The sequence below is a fragment of the Dipodomys spectabilis genome, unplaced genomic scaffold (genome assembly GCF_019054845.1).
Source record: "Dipodomys spectabilis isolate Male_0828 unplaced genomic scaffold, ASM1905484v1 ptg000003l, whole genome shotgun sequence".
In the NCBI taxonomy this organism is placed as follows: domain Eukaryota; kingdom Metazoa; phylum Chordata; class Mammalia; order Rodentia; family Heteromyidae; genus Dipodomys; species Dipodomys spectabilis.
In genome coordinates, this window is record NW_024870680.1 from 54695 (window position 1) to 69029 (window position 14335).

General features: G+C 35.6%; 1 long non-coding RNA gene across 1 annotated transcript; it reads right to left on the bottom strand.

The window, feature by feature from the left end:
• Positions 1–296: 296 nt before the first annotated feature.
• Positions 297–13074, bottom strand: LOC122114256. Its single transcript, XR_006148548.1, has 3 exons — positions 12994–13074; positions 7563–7565; positions 297–307 (listed from the first exon to the last, which is right to left on the bottom strand). It is a non-coding gene; the product is annotated as an uncharacterized LOC122114256 (long non-coding RNA).
• Positions 13075–14335: the final 1261 nt, after the last annotated feature.

A 14335-nucleotide genomic window follows, 5' to 3' on the forward strand; every position in this document is an offset into this window, starting at 1 on the left:
CAACAACAAAACCTTTGTGAAGTGGAAGTGGAAGTTCAAGTGGTAAATTACTAGTCTTGAGCAGTAAAGTTCAGAAACAATGTCCATGTCCTGAGTTCAAGCACTGCACAGGCACTTAAAACACAAAGATTTCCATGACCTTTAACAAAAATAGTTATAAATCTGGTTCTCATCAGCCTAGAGATATAAAGTCACAACTTTCGCTTGATGGCCATTATCTTGTCATGAGTTGTACAGCCTTTTCCATTTTCAGTAGTATGTAGTCAGCATTTATATACACTATTTATTATTCATAATTTATGTTAAACTTACCTTTTATTGTTCATTCAAATTCAATACCTCTGTTTCTCAGTCAGTACACAGAAAATGTCTTTTGGCAGGTGCATAAGCTGTAGAATAGCTATCTCACTCATGCATGCATTTTCAGTGTCTATTTGTTCACTAAACAATACACCAAACTTTTGTTCTAGTAGTGTTATTCATGGTGAAGGAAGGAAAATGCAGAAACAGAACAGTATTATATCCTATACAGCTACTAGTATTGATTTCAAATTAACTAGAAAAATAGTTATAAAATAATTAGAAAAGTTTAGCTTATCATTTAAGAAAATTTTAGTCTACTTTACAGAGGACATATAAAAGTACTTAAATGAAGATTTTTAAATGAAGTTTTAAAAATAATAATTTATTTCCTATATGATTATTCCCTTTCTTTAGATTTTCTACTTTACCATAAATTATGTCTGTATTTACCCTTCCTTGTGGATCAATATATTATATCTTTTCTTTCTTTCTTTCCCTTTTGCTTCCTTCCTTTCTTTCTTTCTTTCTTTCCTTCTTTCTTTCCCTCTTTCTTTCCCTCTTTCTTTCTTTCTTTCCCTTTTGCTTCCTTCCTTTCTTTCTTTCTTTCTTTCCCTCTTTCTTTCTTTCTTTCTTTCTTTCTTTCTTTCTTTCTTTCTTTCTTTCTTTCTTTCTTTCTTTCTTTCTTTCTTTCTTTCTTTCTTTCTTCCTTTTCTCTCTCTCTCTCTCTTTCTCTCTCTCTCTCTCTCTCTCTCTCTTTCCTTCTCTTTCTTTCTGGTATCATCTATCTGTCTGTTTATTTACATATACTCACTAATTCTGTTCTCTTGCAGGTCATTCTGTATAAGCTATGGAAAGACATAATTTCAACTAACTCATAAATTTTCCTAAGCAAATAAATACTAAAAAGTTAACAGCGTTTAGTAAATCTAAAACATTGCAGAATGAATATATACTATCACATCAAGATATGGGTAACTGATAATAAATGGAAAAGTTACTTAGCACTGACAAATTCTAAAATAATAGTAACTTCCTTCATCTACTTTAGCATAACTCCAGATATGTGTACCATATATACTTCAAATTGACCCCCATTAATATAATCAGTTTAGTGAACATTAAAAAAAATAGTTCTTGTGTTAAAACAATTATACTTTTCTGGTACTCATTTGGTTACAAATGTTCTGGCAAGCATAAATATTTTCAGACTACACATGTGAATGCTAGAATCTAATATTATTACACAGATTAGTAATGTTTCCTTTAATTGTTTTAGTTGTCTACAGGTAAAATGTCACTATGGTATTTATTTGCTGCTATAAATACATTACAGCAATGTGTCTTCACTTGCCAAAATTCTAACAATTCTTTTCATTAATGGCTACATCTTATGATTAAAATATCAAACACTACATATGCTGTGTTGTCTCACCAGGAACAGGGCTAACACTTTGACTGATTGGAAGTTTTAGCTACAGATGTTGTTCTGGTCACTAAAGACTGTTGAAAAACTCTTGAAAAAAAAGTGATTCATCTTGTTTGTGCAAAACCTAATATTTGTCGTCTTTAATAGGCCTTAGCAAAATTTAAGAAAGCATTTATTTTGGCTTAACCTTGAAAGTATTCCTAAATTATACAATGTCAAGTGCACATTTTGAAATTAAGAACTCCCTGTGAAACATGTTTGTCATAGAATATAGATTATTTCATTTCTTTTGATGGGCAATTATAGTTATCTGAAAAGTATATTATTATTTACCTTTGATGAGAAACTATAATTTTATAAAATCTATGTCTATGTCTTCAGTTTATGTTTTTATTATGAAACCAATCAGATATTACTGCATGGATAATGGAAGATGCCAAAACTGTGAGGGCATGCTTACTTGGAAATAATCTACCTATTTCACCAAAATGCACTAAAGATAATGAGAGAAAAATAGATAGGATAATATGCCTGATTTACCTCTTACAAATATATCTGCATCAATTAGGTTGCTTAGTCAGAGGCAGGAGAAGAGAGAAATAAGACTATGTTAAAATGACTTATTTCTTAGTGTCTTAATCTTCCTTGAGTATCTAGAAAAGAGAAATTATAGAAGACCAGGCACAGTGTCTCAAGACTGTATCCCAGCAGAGTACAAGACAAAAGAGGATGATCACAAGTTTGAAGCCAGTTTAGATTATATAGCCAGATTTCAAAAGCAAAGAAACTAATAATCTCTGTTTATTTAGTATTTTGAGGAACATCCATAGTGCTTTCTAATTATTGAACAATACCTGGAATTCCCACCAACAGTGTAGGAGCATTCCCTTTTGGCCACATCCCCTCCAACATCTGTTGGTATTAGTTTTCCTTATTATGGCCATTCTAACTGAGGAGGAGTCTCAATGCTGTTTTGACTTGAATTTATTTTATGGCCATAGATGTTGAACATTTCTTATTGTGTCTATTAGCCATTCTTATTTCTTCTTTGGAGAATACTTCAGAGAATTATCTCTTTAACTCTTTAATGTAGTCATTATCTTACTTATGTAACTGTACATGTCTGTACATCACTTTTACAGTAAAATTTTAAAAAGAAGAAATTAATAACCTAAGGGAAAATCATTCTAGATTGAAATTTTTCTGTATTGTTGCTAATTTATGGTAGTTTGACTTACCAATTTTATGTTTTTATCATGATACAAAACCTATATATATGTATATATATGGTAAAGATTAATAATTGAAAAATATTCACTTTAATAATATTCTAGTCAAGTAGTGTTTTGAAGAGAAGACTTTGGTCAACCTACAATTCATCAAGAAACTATTGTCCTTTAATTGGGAGGGTAAACGAGCAATCATCCATGGAATACTCTACTTCCAAAAACTGACATTTAGTAGGTATGGGTATTACTGCATTGTCGGTTTAGGAGATGGTCAGCTCAGCTGGGATGTATCAGATCATAACCCTATCCTAAGTTTAGAACCATCCCCTATATTGACAGATCATATGCCATTCTTGATATTTCTTTCAATTGTATGAAGTCTTTCTCCTAAACTTATTTGGCTTATTTAAAAACATCAGTATTACCATTTTCTAGCAGCATCCACAGAGTTAGATGAGATTTTTTTTCTCTAGTCCCACTTAAGAAGATGCATCATATATTTCAGTTACAATATCTTTAGTGTGTCCTATAGAACCACTGACATTGTCATTAAAAGTTACCATGAAATAATCCTTCTAATTGGTCATCATAATATTAGGCATACTTACTTTGTCCACACTATTAGATCAGTGGACAGAGTAGTCTCTTAATAATATTTCAGTGATATATATCAAATAAAATAGAATTTGTGCATATTCCTAAAATTCTTGTGCTTTTTTGGGGGGGAGGGGCGGGGGGAAAGTTGTGAGCTTGAACTCTGGGCTTGGGCGCTGTCCCTCAGCTCTGAACAGGCAGAAAAATGCTCTGCGATCCTCCTCCCAGGTTAGTTCAATGGGAGGAGATGGCTTTTTCCTCGAGTTTGGAGATGCTGTGATGAGGCTAGGTTCTGGGTAGAGTTGAGGCCTTTCAGCAAACAGTAGCTATTCCGGGGGCTGGTTTGTGAGAAACTCACAGAGCCCAGCCTGGAGCCACTCTCAGGGTTTTTGTTTACTGAATTTCAGTTGATTGTCGAGGCTGCTAAAGGGAGGGGCAGCCTCTGGCTCTGATTACCCTGTGAAGAAAGCCAATCCTGGGGCTGGCACCCAAGCTGGGTGACTTTTCCCTGGGTAGAGCTGAGTCTGGCAGGTCAGGTTAGGCTCCTATGACCTGCTAAATGACTCTAGTTTACTTCCAAGGCCTGAGTTGGAGCTAGCAGCTCCTCCGAGCTTTGTCGGTATCCAAGATGGAGATCTCTGGTACTGGGGAGGAGGGGTGGCCTTCCCTCCTCTGCTCCCTGAGGAGTGAGGACGTCAGGCTTCTACTCACACCAAGTCTTGGTTCCTGGGTCGTCTCTGGTCTGCAAACTACAGGATGAAGATGTCCGCTCTTTGTCAATTCTTGCTGGTGTGGAGTGGAATCCGCTCACCTGCGGCATCTGGTTCTTTCGTCCTGAACTCTCTGTGATTCAGGTATGGCGCTTGTGGTCGCCGCCGCCACTGCTGCCGCTGCCGCAGCAGCTGCTGGCAAGTGCTCAGGGCTGTCTCCTTGCCTGTATTTTCTCTCTCTGGCCTAACTCTCTGTCCTGTGAAGGCACACTTGGTGTGATTCTCTGGCTTAGGACTGTTCACTGGACCTCTAAAACTGCTTTCTATGCGAGAGCTTGTTTAGCCTCCAGCTTCTCCTCTGCCATCTTTTCTGTACCCCTGTCCCTCAGCTCTGCAGCTCAAGGCAAGTGCTCTACCACTTGAGCCACAGTGCCACTTCCGGTTTTCTGGTGGTTTATTGGAGATAAGAGTCTCACTGACTTTCCTGCCCAGGCTGGCTTTGAACCATTATCCTCAGATCTCAGCCTCCTGAATAACTAAGATTACAGGCGTGAGCCACCAGCGCCTGGCTTCCTAAAATTCTTAATACTATTTTTATGATAGACAAGTATGTGAATTTCATACAAAATAATAATTCTACCACTTGTAACAAGAGAAAATAAATGTGACAAAGCTAATATAAGGTAAACTAAAATAAGAATGATAAAGCTAAATGTAATATTATTAAGATAATAAGAAAGTGGATATGAAAGAGCAAAAACATTTTAAAAGGGAAGGAGAAAATAACAAAGAGGAAAGGAGACACCCAGAATCCATTTAACAAATAAAAACCACAACTAACTTTAGATGAAAGAAAAGTGAGTAAAAAAAGGAAAATAAAAATAATAACATATTGGAGAAGGTTCTTTCTGAGTCCCTCTTCAATTAAGATTATTCCTGATAACAGAGAACTCAAATTGACTGCAGCAGAGATTTGTTATAATTCCTTCAGCTGTGGCAAAATGTTGTTGACTTGCCTAGGCTGAGCAGTGATCAGCTTTCACACTGAAGCAGTTAAGTATGTATTTCCTGTACCAAAGTTTATGTGCATATAACAAGCTTCTGATATTGACATCTAGAGCTGCCACCACTCCAAGCAAGTTTTGCTGTGTGTAGGACATGCAGGCACTCACTCCACAAATCCTCAAGCTGTACAGACAATGCTCCACATGTCCAAACTGCAATGTCTCCCCACATGAAGCAAACCAGTGAATAAACTCATTGCTCATTTGATGCTGGAACCATGAAAACTGTATGTTGTGCTGGCTGTGATTTTGATGTTCATGAACTCAAGCTTTGCTGTAAACTCTCTCAATACCAGCTTACCTTTCTTAAGCCATATTTCTCGTTTATTTTTCTTCTTAGACTTGTGTTCCTCCACTCCCTTGACTTCCAGAACTGTCTCTCTTGGCCATCTCTCATGCATTCACTGCTCTATGATGTTTCAGTTTGTTCCAAATCTTGTAGAAGAGTATTAAATACAAATGGAACACTGAAAATAAAATTGAAAAAAAAAAAACAACAAACTTTTGAGGACCTAAAAACTTTGATGACTGGTGGCATTGCTATCGTTTAATAAGTGAGATTAGCATCTTGTTGATTTTTCACATAAAGCCTTATGATTCTGAGTGGAGCACTATAATAACACCATAAACCTTAGATTTCACAATTTGGCCATGTGCATTGTATTGCTGCCAAGATTAAGGATCCATTCCTCAACATCAGCCTAAAGGATAGCTGTGTTATCACAATCTTGAGTATGTAACTTGACAGAGAAAAATGGCATTTAAACCTTTTTCTAAAGGACATAAAAGATAATGATAATGACCATAACACTGGTGAATTTGAAAGTTGTGTCCTGACAAGACATAAAATGTTGTGGTCCTTTTTTCCCCTCCTCCTTTGGTTTATTCCCTTTTGTCATTGTTTTTCATTTCTATACCCTTTGTCTTGTATATAAGGTTATCTGATCTAGGGAGAAGAAGGGGAAGCAAAGAAATGTCATGACAAAGGATGAATCGATTCAGCAGTTATACACTAGACACTAAGTTGGAATTGAACTATGCAACTTGTGGGAGAGAGGGTGGAGAGGGAAAAAAACTGGGAGAAAACAAAGGAAGAGGTGACACTGTTCTAAAACAAATGTACTCATTACTGACTTATGTAACTGTGTAATCCCTCTGCACATCACCTTTACAAGGAAAATAACTTTTTTAAATGTTATAATCACTTAATGAGTATTAAGATGACAAACTTCAAGATAAAGATTCCTTGAACTCTTTCATAACCAAATTATAATCAAGAGGTTGATATGTTTAACTAAGTGGGTGACCCTAGTTCATAACTACAAACATAGCTACTCATTTATCTGAAACATAAGTATCCCAGTTCCAAGCCAACACTAGTAGAAAAAAATCTGTGAGACTCCATGTCTAAACACCTGGGCTGGAGGTTTGGCTCAAATGGTAGAATATAGGTGACATTTGAGGTAAGCAAGCAAGCAAATCAAAATCAAGATCACTGACTTCAAGTCCTAGAAAACAAAAGGGGAGAGAGAGAGAGAGACAACGACAGAGACAGAGACAGGAGACAGAGAGACAGACAGAGACAGAGGCAGAGACAGAGACAGAGAGAATAAGCTACAGGGCATTTTGTCATGTATTAATAAGTATGATACTCATTTACTTATTATAGAAACTTTCTTATGAAGAACATAAAAATATATAGACTTCTCCTAACAGCCATTTTTGCTTCTGCACCTTTGCTTGCTAAAAACTCTGCTAAAACCTTGAGGAGTGGAATGAAAGAGGCAGAAAACTGGACTGCCCTCATCAAAGTAGGCAAGCACCCCTTGAATGAATTTATTAAAAGGCATGGAGTAACATTAATGCTTAATGTAATAGAAATTAGAAGTTATGATTACTAACTGCACATTTTTGCTTCTGTACGAATTGCTTTGTGCTAGATGATTTTATGGTTTTTGTATGATTTTAACTGTGACTGGTTTTAGTTACTCAATAGTGGAATGTCAGCCTGGGAGTCTAAAGTTGCTTAGTAAAAGACTTCAAAAGATTTACAGGCCTGACTAAGGACACAAAGTCCTCAGAATAATCCCCATAGCTGCAATGCCCCTCCAGTAGGCAGGGCAGGAAGGCCCTAGGGAAGACTGCTGCAATGCCCCTCCCGGAGGCCAGGGTAGTAAGGCCCTAGGGAAGAAATGTAATGTTTTGAGAAACCTAAGCAACTCCATTTTTGTTTAACACTCTATCTCAGTTCTGTGACTTGACTCGTGATCCACTTTAGCCCCAATGCTAGAAATTTATGACAGAAAGCCATGCACAATTCTTGGAGCCATAGATAGCATTTGCTTAAAGCAGGTGTTAGCCCCCAAGTGGTGTTGCCCCCCAGCCATCTAGGACTAAGAGTTTCTGACCAACCGGTTCTTCAGAGCCCAACGTGAGACATGCCATGCATTCTGTTGGTCTGGGTGTGACTCCTAACCGTTTTCGGTCAAGCTATGGACCAAGGACATTTTTCTGTAAAGGTCAACCAATCATATTTGCCCAGCTTAGCTTGCTTTAAATGTTAACCAATCATGTAATTTCTTATGTAAAAGTTCCTTAAAGTTGTTTGTTCAATACTATAAAAACTGTGCTGATTCTATGCTCAGGGCCTCTTAGTGTCTGTCACCGGTTACTGTGCGCGCAGAGGACCAAACTCGAGCTTGCAATAACCGGCTCTTTGTTGCTTACATTGATCGTGGTCTCTGGTGGTCTTCTGGGGGTCCCCGAATTCCGGTATAACACTTATTCTAGTTTCTAGTGTAAGTTATTAATATTCACACTACCTAAAATCTTAGATTATTAAAATTACTTCTTTCCTCATCATTATATGCTCCCTGGTTTGCGTGTATAAAGTTACAATATGCCTAAGATTTTGCTGGAGAAAACCATCAAACTCAGTTGGATCTGTAAAGATTTTCCTAGGGGAGCTGTTGACTTTCCCTTGATGCAATTTTCTTTTACTAATTAATTGATATCCTGTGTAATTTGGATTAATTCCCAAGTAACATTGTAAAATGGAACATCATAAAAAGTTAGACATTCAGAAATCTAGACTGTAACTATACAAAAGAAATTTTAAATTACTTTCTACTTTCCAAAAGCCTCTTAATTTATTTTTACCAACAGGCTAACCCTGTAGCAAGAGTACTAACAAATCCATCAAAATATATATTATTCCTTTCACAAAAGTCTTATTAAGTCAGGGAATGGTTCTGAATAAGCCACTCAGGTTATAATATGGATTTATCAAGAAGAAATATGTGTTGTTTAAGGACAGAATATTGTAATGAGACCCTTCAGATGTTCAGGATTGTTTATCTTATTTAAAAGAACTAAAGAGTATAAGTATTTACAAATGGAGATACATTGGTTAATAATGTTGTATGTCTCTGTGGACTATTCACATTGGAAATAATGTCAGTTCTCATGCTGAGTTTAGGAAGTCAGCCTTGGCTTTAAATTTTCACTTAGTACTTCCTACATTTCTATGTTCATGTGTGCAATATCCACAACCTTAAATTCCCTGTAACTGCAATCATGTCAAATCACTTTTAAAAATTGACCCTCTGTGTAAAAGAACAGGAAAACTGGACACTTGAGAAGATTGGAACAATTTATAAGAATTTCATACATATGAGCATACCACTTCAAAATAAGTGTAGAAACAGTGTAACCCCCGCTTTCACTATATTTGATGTCAGTATAACATGTGGAGGAGATGGGGACAAACAAGTCGTTTAAGGATTCAGGTGGACCTGTTGCAACAATGAGAAGTACAAAATGTCATGTCAAAACCAGCTTTACAATTTCGGTGTGGGGGGGGGGAGGGGGGGTATGATTGGGTGGGGGGGAGGGGGGAGGCTGGGAAGGGAGGTGAAGGGTAAACAAAGGAGGAGGCTGCAATGCTTGGTAAGAAATGTATGCATTATCCTGCCCATGTAATGTAACCCCTCTGTACAGTATGTTCTCAAATAAAATAAAATAAAATTAAAAAAAATAATAAGTTTAGAAATAGTGAGTACTTCTCCAGAACTTTATGTGCTAGCTTTGAGTTTATGCCATAAAATAATAGCAAAGGTTGATATACTTGGAATCCTATCACTTGTATAGTTTAATGTCCTTATTAACTAATCTTAATATTAGGTTCCTCATATTTACATGATCCTATAATTTTTAGGAAGCTGTAAGATATTTAAATTGTTTCAGAGACTGCAACAGCTGCAACAGCTACTAAAAACAAATGTTTACGTTAGGCTCAATGAGTTTATAAGACTTTTTGCTAAGTCTTGACCCCCAAATCATTGCTCCTTTAAAGACCTCCTATTGAAAGAATCCTCTGTTAAATGGTTCAAAATCAGCATCATACCAGACCCATACAAGTCTTTTTCTTAGATAATTTATTAAGGTCTGTCAAGAATTAGCCCAGGGCAAAGTTTCATGGCTGTAATTATAACTATTAAAAGGGCAGAGAACAAAGAATGGAGACTACATCTGAAAAAATAACTGGCAAAATAGTAATCTTTGAAGTATGGCTTAAGGGGTAGAGCACCACCAGAATAAGCAAGCAATCAAGCATGATTCTCTGTGTTCAAGACTTGAACAAAACCATCACCACCACTACCACCACCACCACCACCATCAGCAACACAACAACAACAAAGTCCCAAATCCATCTCCACAATTGGTGTAAGCATTATATTTCACACTGATTATAATCAAGATTATTCTGCATTTGGCTGACAGTGTTTGATATCTGGAACCCTTCATTTGGAGAAATGAAAAGACATTGCTATCATAGCATTATTTGAACAAGTATGAGGCAAAAATATGTGCATTGAGAAAATAAAGTTTCCTTGTATAGTAGAAAAGTTTACTTGATCAAAACCTGTACAATACTAAAGGAGAAATGCCATTTCAAAGTCAGGCATTCAGAAAATACTGTGCACACATACAAATTCCATACCTTTGCACATACAAATTCATTTATTTTTATATTCAAAATATTTTCATAAGGTTCAAAATACCTAGCTAAAGGAAGTAGAAGTGGAAGGGAAGACTAGATTAAAGTACCTAGGCAAATTGTTGCATTATGTGAATTCATTTCCATCTGTCTTTAAGAGGAAAACATGATGAAGCATTGCATGGCTGCATTAATAAAATAGTTTGAAAGCAAGCATATATTTTTTGCTTCACTTTTATATATTCACAATAAAATCTGCTAAAATAAATGTTCCATTCAAATCAAATGAAATATCATTTACAGTGGTTTCTTTTGCATTATAACTTAAGAAATCGAGACTTGAAAAGACAAATATACCATTTACAAAGCTCTTTAGAAAAATTTGAAATGAAGTACCATATATCTCAAAGAACTTTCAGTAGAAATGTGTAAGAAAATTCAGTGCCTAAATTGCAGAAGGCAGATATTTCGTTTGGCCTTTGGGCTTCCAGCCTACTAAAGATTAAAAGAATTTTTGGAAAAAAAACTTTATTATAAAAGCATATAAAATTAATAAAATTCAGAAAAAAGTGTCATGATATATGTAAATTTTAGAATGTTTCCATGCATATTGCAGCATAGAAAATAAAAATATCAAGTAAAGATTTCCCATCAGTATGAAAAAAGTGAATATTATTTTTTCTTATTTTGCAAATTAACTTGATTTCTTCCACCCTTATGTAAAACTAGAGTCTTCCAGTGAGAATCTTTATCTGATTTATTATGTGCTTCTTTATGTGTCCCCAGCAAGGTGAAAAATCAGGAAAAACAGATGGAAAACAGCAGGTGCTCTGTTCGTGATGTGAGAAACTCATTCGCAATGATGACACTATTACTGTGCAAGATGAAAACAATGAAATTTAATTTAAGGTGAATAAGAAATAGAAATGCAATAAATCAAAGTAAATGAATAGTTGTAGAATCTGAAGGATATATGCAGTGATAGCATATTTCATACACACCTACTGTCTTAAAAGTAAAACGGGATTTCCCCTTCTCAATAATAATTACATGTGTTGCTTCATTCATAGGCATTTATCTATTATTGTCTTTAAAATGCACGCTTATATATAAAGGACTCTACTTGAAAGGAAATAACAACCTTTAAAAGTTTATGGATGATGACTTTGAAAGAGCTACAGATTCATGTTATGTTTAACCCCCAAAATAGTATTGAAACTCAAATACACACAAAAATAATAATTCCGTTTTTCTGGTCTTTTCACCAAGAGTTTCCAATTTTCACTATGTTGCACATGGATATATATATAAATAATATTTATGTCTTTTCAATCTCAGATTATATGACCACCTATGAGGGCCATCCCATCTTATCTTTCCTTAATGGAAATGAAGAGAACATTTTCTCCTGTCTTCATATCGTGCTTCTCAGGTGTCATGACTCCAAATGCAGATATTCATTTTCTTTCACCTTGCTTATTCCATGTGTATTTGTCGTCCTTTAAATGTAGTTGTCATATCTTCTGCAGACCAAATCTCTTCTAATGCAGAACACACAGAATTACATTAAGCTGTAAAATTAGGGTATATCCTTTGATAAGTATGCAGTCTTTGATAAGTACATAGTTTTATTCTCCATTAAATTGACCCTTTCACTTCAAGTTTTTTTTTTTATGTACAATACTATATAGAAGTTCATCCTTCACATTAACAATTAAGATTTTAATACTTTTACTTTTATATTGTAAAGGTGATGTACAGAAGGGTTACATTTAAATAACTATGGTAGGGCTGGGAAGGTGGCTCAGTGGTAGAGCACTTGCCTTGCATGCATGAGGCCCTGGGTTCTATTCCTCAGCACCACATAAGAAAAAAGAAAAAAGCCAGAAGTGGCGCTGTGGCTCAAGTGGTAGAGCGCTAGCCTTGAGCTGAAGAGCTGAGGGACAGTGCCCAGGCCCAGAGTTTTGGCCCCACGACCGGACCTAAAAAACAAAAACAAAAACAAATAAATAACTAAGGTAATGAGTACATTTCTTTTTGAGCAGTGTAAACTCTCCCTCACTTTTTCCCACTTTATCTCCCCTTTTACTCCCCTCCCTGCCACAAGTTGTAAATTCATTTCCAGCATAATGTCTAGTGAGTATGGCTATTCTACTGGATTTCCCTTTGCCCCACCATTTCTGTGATTCCCATTCCCTTCACCAAATCAGATAATCTTATATAGAAGACAAAGAGTACAGGGCTTTAATCTTAACCTGATATGGCAAATATCTCTATTATACCATGCACATCCATGTAAACAGAGTAGCCATGTTGAATGAAATCAAATCTGACCATAGGGAACGAGGAACGTTCCTGGAAAATACTATTAAAATAGAAAGTTTGCTTCCAACAGAGAGCTTGCAAAATGTCTAAAATACAAATGGAGAAGGATTTGACATAGCTTGGTTATGAAATTTTCTTTCTTTTGTGGTATTGGCAAAAAATTAGACAGAACAGCTGTGCAGATATGATCAAAATAGTTCAATAGAAAAAACTTGTTCAGTAGTAGAGCACTAGCCTTGAGCACAGAGAGGCTCAGGGACAGTGCCCAGGCTCTGAGTTCAAGCACAAGGACTGGCCAAAAAAAAAGAAAAAAAGAAAATGTTCCTAATTATAGGTAGAGCACAGAAGAATATTTATATAGTAAGTTGATGTATTTCTTACCATATCTTCCTGGATATTCAAAGTATAGTTTCTGAACTCAAAGTAGTTATTTTTTACTTTTAAAAATTACTCTATTTTTATTATAAAGGCCTTGTACAAAGGTATTAGGATTACATGAGTCAGGTAAAGAGTACATTTCCTTTTTTGCAATGTCTTCTGTTCCCCTCATTTTTACTCAGTCCCTCCCTCCCTCATCCAAGTGACCTTGTATAGTGCACTTTCATGAGTGTCCAGTGAGCGCCATGGCTGTACTTTTTCACCCTTTTTTCCTTCAGTTCTGTACCCTCCCCCAACCCTCCTGAAGATATATATATATATATATATATATATATATATATATATATATATATATGATATATATAAATATACCATATGTAAGTTAAAGAAACAGAATCATAATAAACTAAAAAAAAAAAAACACTTGTTCAAACCAGAATGAACCATAATGTGAAGATATTTTCGTTTTCGTTATTAAAGTTGGCTATGAACCAAAGTCCTGGCAAGGATATCAGTGAAGAAACCCATCTTCCCCCCACCTCCACCCCCCCCACCCCTCCCCAGCTTGGTTGAAGTATGTAATGATAAGTTATCAACATATAATAAGCATAACTACCTGAAGAAATTTCAATCCTTTAAATTATAGAAGCTGTGCAATTAGCCAAATTTTTGAGACCACTAAATTAGATGTTAGCAATTATTTCTCTGCTTATATAGAGATGACATGTGTCTAGGGTTTTCATTTATGAGAAACGATTACAGATCATATTTTTTAAAACTATTTTCTGTGTATTTCAGTATGTTATTTTATCTATATATTATATGATCTATTTTAGCAACACTATGTTGTAACAGCCATGAGATAAAATATAAAAATAAATATTGCAAAAAACACAAACATGCCAGACACTGGTGGCTCATGCCTGTAATCCTAGCTATCAGGGAGGCTGAGATCTGAGGATGCAGTTTAAAACCAGCCTGGGCAGGAGAGTCCATAAAATTCTTACCTCTAATAAACCACCAGAAAGCTGGAAGTCGTGCTCAAGTGGTAGAGTGCTAACCGTGAGCTGAAGATCTGAGGGGCAGTGCCCAGGCCCCAAGATCAAGCCCCACAACTGACAAAAAAAGGAAAGAAAGAAAGAAAAATACAAACAAATAGAATACTTACCAAGTTCTTTTCATAAGTTAAACACCTTGAATATGTGAATGTATTTTAACATAGGTAAAATACAAATTGTAGTTACTTGTAAAGGATGTCTTAGTGAAAACTGATCTAACATTACCTTGTAATAATTTTGTAGCAATGA